At 39.0% G+C, this 7,137-nt stretch overlaps 1 non-coding gene across 1 annotated transcript; it reads left to right on the top strand.

Moving 5' to 3' along the window:
- Window positions 1-6,167: 6,167 nt before the first annotated feature.
- Window positions 6,168-6,274, top strand: LOC127109803 (small nucleolar RNA R71). The gene has a single exon (XR_007797054.1). It is a non-coding gene; the product is annotated as a small nucleolar RNA R71 (small nucleolar RNA).
- The last annotated feature ends 863 nt before the right edge of the window (window positions 6,275-7,137 follow it).

The following is a 7,137-nucleotide window of genomic DNA, read 5'->3' as shown; positions in this document are numbered from 1 at the left end:
TTATGATAATGCTTTAATCGCTGCCCGTTTACAATGAACGGTTCACTATTTCTACCCTTGATTTCTATTGCACCGCTTTTAAAAACTTTAGTAATTTCGAAAGGACCTGACCACCTAGATTTAAGTTTTCCCAGAAAAAGTTTAAGTCTTGAATTAAATAGTAACACTATGTCGCCGACATTAAACTCTTTCCTAGATATACGTTTATCGTGCCATTTTTTAGTTCGTTCTTTGTATATCTTGGCATTCTCATAGGCACCTAGTCTACATTCTACCAATTCGTGAATGTCTAAAATTCGCTTCTCGTCTGCAGAAGTATAATTTAGATTTAGGGTCTTAATTGCCCAATAAGCTTTGTGTTCTAACTCTACAGGGAGATGACATGATTTACCATAGACTAATTTAAAGGGTGTGGTCCCTATTGGGGTCTTGTAGGTTGTCCTATATGCCCACAGAGCTTCATTTAGTTTAGATGACCAATATTTTCTAGATATTCTGACAGTCTTTTCTAGAATCTGTTTGATCTCTCTATTCTAAACTTCGACTTGCCCACTGGTTTGTGGGTGATAAGGTGTTGCTACACGGTGTCCGACTCCATACTTCAAAAGAAGTTTTCCAAAGGTATTTGATATGAAATGGGAGCCACCGTCACTAACTACTAGTTTTGGCACACCGAATCTAGGAAAGATTACGTTCTTGAACAGCTTAATCACTACTCGTGTGTCATTTGTCGGAGAAGCTACAGTCTCGATCCATTTTAAAATGTAATCGACAGCTACGAGTATGTACTTATTACCAAAAGAAGACGGGAATGGTCCCATGAAGTCAATCCCCCACACATCAAAGACTTCCACTTCTAAGATGCCTGTTTGTGGCATTTCGTCGCGTCTTAAAACGTTACCCATGCGTTGGCACCAATCACAATTTATAACCGTATTATGGACATCTTTCCATAGAGGGCCAAAATAGGCCAGATTGTAAGATCTTAGCACAAGTTTTTTAAGTGCTTGCGTGCCCATCATAGGGAGCGGAATGGCAATGAGAGATTATATCGTCTATTTCATCCTCAGGAACACATCGACGAAAAATACCATCGACACCTCTCTTGAAAAGCAGAGGTTCATCCCAGTAGTACTGTTTTAGATCATGAAAGAATTTCTTCTTTTGTTGGTATGATAGGTCTGGTGGAAGTGCTACAGTAGCTAGGTAGTTGACAAAGTCATCATACCATGGCAGAGTTATATTCGTATGAATTTCTTCCACGGATTCTTCTATTTTTGTATCAATTAAGGTTAGCTCAGACATGTCGCTTTCCATTTGGGATATAAGTCGTTTGTAAGGGAAATCATCATTGATTGGAACTTGTTCAGGCTTGTTCCCTTCGATTCGTGATAAGTGGTTTGCTACTACGTTCTCAGTACCTTTCTTATCTTTTATTTCTAAGTCAAATTCTTGTAAGAGTAGGATCCATCTTAAGAGTCTTGGTTTGGCATCCTTCTTACTTAGCAAGTATCTAATAGCAGCGTGATCAGTATATATGATGATTCTCGCTCCTACTAAGTAAGAACGGAATTTGTCTAAAGCGAACACAACAGCTAGAAGTTCCTTTTCAGTGGTGGCGTAGTTCATTTGGGAAGGATCTAAGGTTCTACTTGCGTAGTAGATCGCATGAAGTTTTTTATCCTTCCTTTGGCCTAGCACTGCGCCTACGGCATAGTCACTTGCATCACACATGATTTCGAATGGTAATCTCCAGTCAGGTGGTTGCATGATAGGTGCAGTGATTAAAGATGTTTTTAATTTTTCAAATGTTGTTAAACATTTCTCATCAAAGATAAAGTCAACGTCTTTCATTAATACACCAGTCAATGGTTTGGTAATTTTCGAGAAATCTTTGATAAAGCGTCGGTAGAAACTGGCGTGTCCTAAGAAGCTTCGTATTTCTCGTACGGTTTTTGGAGGTTGAAGATTTTCTATAATTTTGATCTTAGCTTTGTCTACTTCAATTCCTTTATCAGATATTACGTGTCCTAGCACGATTCCTTGTTGGACCATGAAATGGCATTTCTCCCAATTCAATACGAGATTCACCTTTACGCATCTTTCAAGTACCATTTCAAGGTTTGATAGACATCCTTAAAAGCTTTGCCCACAATTAGAAAAATCGTCCATAAAGACTTCCATAATGTCGTCTATAAAGTCAGCGAAGATTGACATCATGCATCTTTGGAATGTTGCAGGAGCATTGCATAGTCCAAATGACATTCGTCGATAAGCAAATGTACCATAAGGGCACGTGAAGGTTATTTTCTCATGGTCATCAGGATGGATAGGAATTTGAAAGAATCCTGAATAACCGTCTAGATAGTAGAAGTGGGAATGCTTAGCCAATCGTTCAAGAATTTGATCAATGAAAGGTAGAGGAAAATGATCCTTTCGAGTGGCTTTGTTCAGTTTCCTATAGTCGATGCACATTCTACTTCCGGTAACAACTCTTTGTGCTATAGATTCTCCCTTCTCGTTCTTAACAACTATAACACCCCCTTTCTTGGGTACTACATGAACGGGGCTAACCCATTGACTATCGGAGATCGGATATATGATTCCTGCATCTAATAACTTCTTTACTTCCTCCTTGACTACAGTACTTAAGATTGGGTTGATCCTTCTCTGGTGTTCTCTAGAGGTTTTACAATCTTCCTCTAGCATAATGCGATGCATACAGATAGAAGGACTTATTCCTTTTAGATCAACGATGTTGTAGCCTAACGCCGTTGGATATTTTCTTAAGAAATCTAGTAACTTTTCAGTTTCAATATGTCCTAAGTCTGCACTGACTATTACTGGTCTTTTGAGTTTAGTGTTTAGGAATTCGTATCTTAAGTTCTTGGGTAGTGTTTTTAATTCTAAGTCTTGTAGGTGTTTAATTGGTTGCATTGTATGGTAAAACACTAGCTGGAGTCTAATGTCTTGACTGATGTCATGACATGCTGTGAAGGTGTTTGTGTGACTGCATTGTAGGTTAGAATATCTAGCTGTACTCAGATGTCTTGACTGATGTCATGACACACTTGAGTAGTTTACTGCAGGATTAGCTAATACAGGATTTATTGAATGTCAAAGTGGATGTGGTGACATTCATCCCTGTCAGCAGATACTGAGGAATAGAACAGTTGGTGTTCTGTTAGAACTCAATATTTATTTTCAGTCTGGTTATCAAGGAAATACCAGATCTGGCATAAGGCCTACTGTCTGAATGTCAAACTGGATGTTATGACATTCATCATTGACAACATATACTGAACAATAGACAGAGTGGTGTTCTACTACCCTTCAGTATGTTTATCAGTCTGTTCTTCAAGAGGATAACAGAACTGACTTAAGGCTAAATGTGTAAATGTCAAATTGGATGCTTTGACATTTATTAATGTAAGCTGTTACTGTAGAATGGACAGATTGGTCTTGTACAGTTCAGCAAATTTGTACAGTCTGTTTTCAGGAAAAACAGACTTAGCATATGGACCTTGATGTCAAGCTGAATGTTGTGACATTCATTCCTGACAGCATATGCTAAATTGTAGGTTGTTTAGTTTTTCTGTTTCAGCTTTTTCTCAGGCTATTCTTCAGGGATTCAACAGCTGAGAGAAAATCCAGGAAATCAACAACCAAGCTATATTTAATGAACCTAACAAATAGCCTATTTGTTAGTAACCTAGATATGGAATTTAGGGGAACTCGTGTGTCCTTAAATTCAGGAGAATACAAGTACAAGGCCCAAGTACTGCAATATAAAAGGAAGTCATTCCTTCATTCAGAACTGGGGATTTTGAGGCGTGAAGATTTAGTGTGTCCATCATACTTCACTGCTGTATTTTTGTGAGTCTTGTATTAGACATATCTTGTAAGCCAAGCTATTATCACATAGATGATTGCATTGGTATAGGTTGTTCATTGAGTTGTAAGTGTTGTGTCACTCTAAGCTTTTAAGCATGAGTGTTGTGTATCTTGATTAAAGTTGTTAAGCACAATCAAGAGTTGTTTGAAGTGTGTCTTCAAAATTGTCTTTAATATTGATTAAAGGTAGTAATCACTGAGGTGATTGAGGGGGAGTGAGTAGGAACTCTGATCTTCGTGTAAGATTGAAATTGCATTGGGTAGGTATTAAGTGATAGGGTTAAACAGTTGGTTTAAGGTCTGAATTAATACTACTAATAGTGGATTTCCTCCCTGGCTTGGTAGCCCCCAGACGTAGGTCATGTTGGACCGAACTGGGTAAACAATTACTCGTGTTATTTACTGCACTTACTGTTTTCTGCATAATCCCTGTCTGCGCAGAATTGGATGTCATAACAACCCGTGTGACATCGAAAGTCTGTTAACTAGAATTTCAAGTCTGGTTTCTTCGGGCATGGTATGTGATTAGGTGTAAGTGTTAAGCATTCGCTTAGACTGTCATTTTGGTATGGTTCACGCCAATTATCATCTTCAAATATTGGAGGGATTTGGATTTTCATTATATCAGGATATGTGGTTTCTTGCATCTCCATCTCTCTTACGCATTCGTCTATGACATCAAGTAGATAACAAGTATCGTCTATAGTTGGCGCTTGTAAGAATTGTGTCAAGATGAATTCAACTTTTTCTTCTCCAACTTCGAATGTTAGCTTACCTCTTTTCACGTCTATTATGGCTCCGGTGGTAGCTAAGAATGGCCTTCCTAATATAATAGGTGTAGTGGCATCTTCTTTGATGTCCATGATTATGAAGTCGGTAGGAATGTAGAATTGTCCTACAAGTACTGGGACATTCTCTAGTATACCAACAGGATATAAGCTAGTTGAACAAACATCTTGGTTGGTCTTAATTCTCCCATCTTGAGCCTTTTACAGATGGATAAGGGCATTACACTAATGTTGGCTCCTAAGTCGCATAGAGCTTTGTCTATGACGAACTTTCCAATGACACGGGGTATGGAGAAACTACCTGGGTCTTTTAGTTTGGGAGGCATGTTGTTTTGGATTATTGCGCTACACTCAACAGTAAGTGTAACTGTTTCGTTATCCTCGATCTTTTTCATATTGGATAGGATCTCTTTAAGAAACTTGGCATATGAGGGCATTTGTGTGATAGCTTCTGTAAAGGGTATTGTGATGTTTAGTTGCTTCAGAAGTTCAATAAATTTCTTAAATTGCCCTGCAGTTTTAGAATTTGCGAGTCTTTGAGGATACAGAATGGGTGGTTTATAAGGTGGTGGAAGCACATAAGGTTTTTCTTTCTCTTCGGACTCTTGCGTATTATCTTCCTTCTCCTTTAGTTCACTTACCTTCTCAGTCTAGTTCTTTTCCACTTCTCAATATAACAACATTTACATGTCCTTTTGGATTAGGTTGTGGTTGTCCAGGAAATGTGCCAGCAGGAGCAGCAGTATATGCTTGTTGTTGAGCCACTTGTGAAATCTATGTTTCAAGCATTTTGTTGTGGGTGGCTAAAGCGTCTACTTTGCTTGCTAATTGTTTAAGTTACTCACTAGTGTGTATGTTTTGGTTCAAGAAATCTTTGTTTGTTTGAGCTTGGGTAGCTATGAAACTTTCCATCATTAGTTGAAGGCTGGACTTCCTAGGAATGTTAGGAGCATTAGTAGCTTGCTTTTGATATCCAGGTGGAACAACAAGTGCTTGTCAAGGTGCATACAAGGCATTGTTGTTCTTGTACGAAAAGTTAGGATGGTTTTTCCAACCTGGGTTATAGGTATTCGAATAAGGGTTTCCTTGTGCATAATTTACTTGATCAGTGGAGACTCCTACTAATATCTGACATTTTGGTGCAGTGTGTCCAAGAATTCCACATAACTCACCGTTTGGAGTTACGGCAGCCACGGTGGCTGCCGGTGGTACGGTCAAGTTGTCTAACTTTTGAACAAGGGCATCTACCTTTGCATTGACGTGGTCAAGGCTACTGATTTCGTACATTCCACCTTTTGTTTGGGACTTTTCTACTGGAGTTCTTTCATCTTCCCATTGGCAATGGTTTTGGGCATGTTTTCAATGAGTTGATAGGCTTCGTTGTATGGCTTGTCCATAAGTGCATCGCCCGCATCAGCGTCTACTGTCAATCTTGTGTTATACAGAAGCCCATTATAAAATGTGTGAATGATCACCCAGTCTTCGAGACCATGATGTGGACGTATCCTCATCATGTCTTTGTATCTCTCCCATGCATCGTAGAGAGATTCTGCATCTTTTTGTCAAAATCCATTGATTTGAGCTCTCAGCATAGCAGTTTTGCTCGGCGAAAAGTATCGGGCTAAGAAAATGTTCTTCAGTTCTTCCCATGTAGTGACTGAGTTGGATGGCAAGGATTGCAACCAAGCCCAAACTATGTCTCTTAGAGAGAAAGGAAAAAGGCGTAGTCTTATCGCATCTTGAGATACACCATTCGCCTTCACAGTGTCTGCGTACGGCACAAACTTGGTCAAATGTTCATTAGGGTCGTCCGTAGGATTTCCAGCAAATTGATGTTGTTGGACAACTGATAACAATGAGGGTTTCAACTCGAAATCGTTTCGATGGATAGCAAGGGAAGCAATGTTGTTGTGAGGGTCTTGTTGGGATGGGGTAGTGTAGAACTTAAGAGGACGATTATGGGGTCCTACTGCAGCCATGGTTGGTTTTTCAACTGGTTCAGTAGTAGGAAAGAAGATATCGGGAATATTGTACCTTCATTGGTACTCTAGTATTCAGCGTCTTAAATATAAGAAACACTCTAATTCTACGATTGGTGGTACTAAGTTTTTGCCTTGTGAGCGAGTACTTGGCATAAAATCGAGAAATAAGGGAAAGGAAATTAGGTTTTGCCTCAATCTATACTGCGCAACGAAAGAATCGCACTATTTGACTAAATAAGTCCCCGACAACGGCGCCAAAAACTTGATACGAGTCGTGACTGTATATAAAATATAGTCTATCGGATACTTAACTGAAAGTGCTCAGTCTAGTCGTTTAGTTTTAAAAGATATCGAACTCACAGGGATCGATGGTCAAACTAATGCTATCGATGTTACTATGTTCACTCTTTGTTTGTGAGTTCCCTTGATACCATTATGTTGGTGCAAGTTATACTTTTCATCACATTCAATCT

Source organism: Lathyrus oleraceus, chromosome 7 (assembly GCF_024323335.1).
Source record: "Lathyrus oleraceus cultivar Zhongwan6 chromosome 7, CAAS_Psat_ZW6_1.0, whole genome shotgun sequence".
Taxonomy (NCBI): domain Eukaryota; kingdom Viridiplantae; phylum Streptophyta; class Magnoliopsida; order Fabales; family Fabaceae; genus Lathyrus; species Lathyrus oleraceus.
This window is presented reverse-complemented; position numbering and strand designations above follow the sequence as displayed.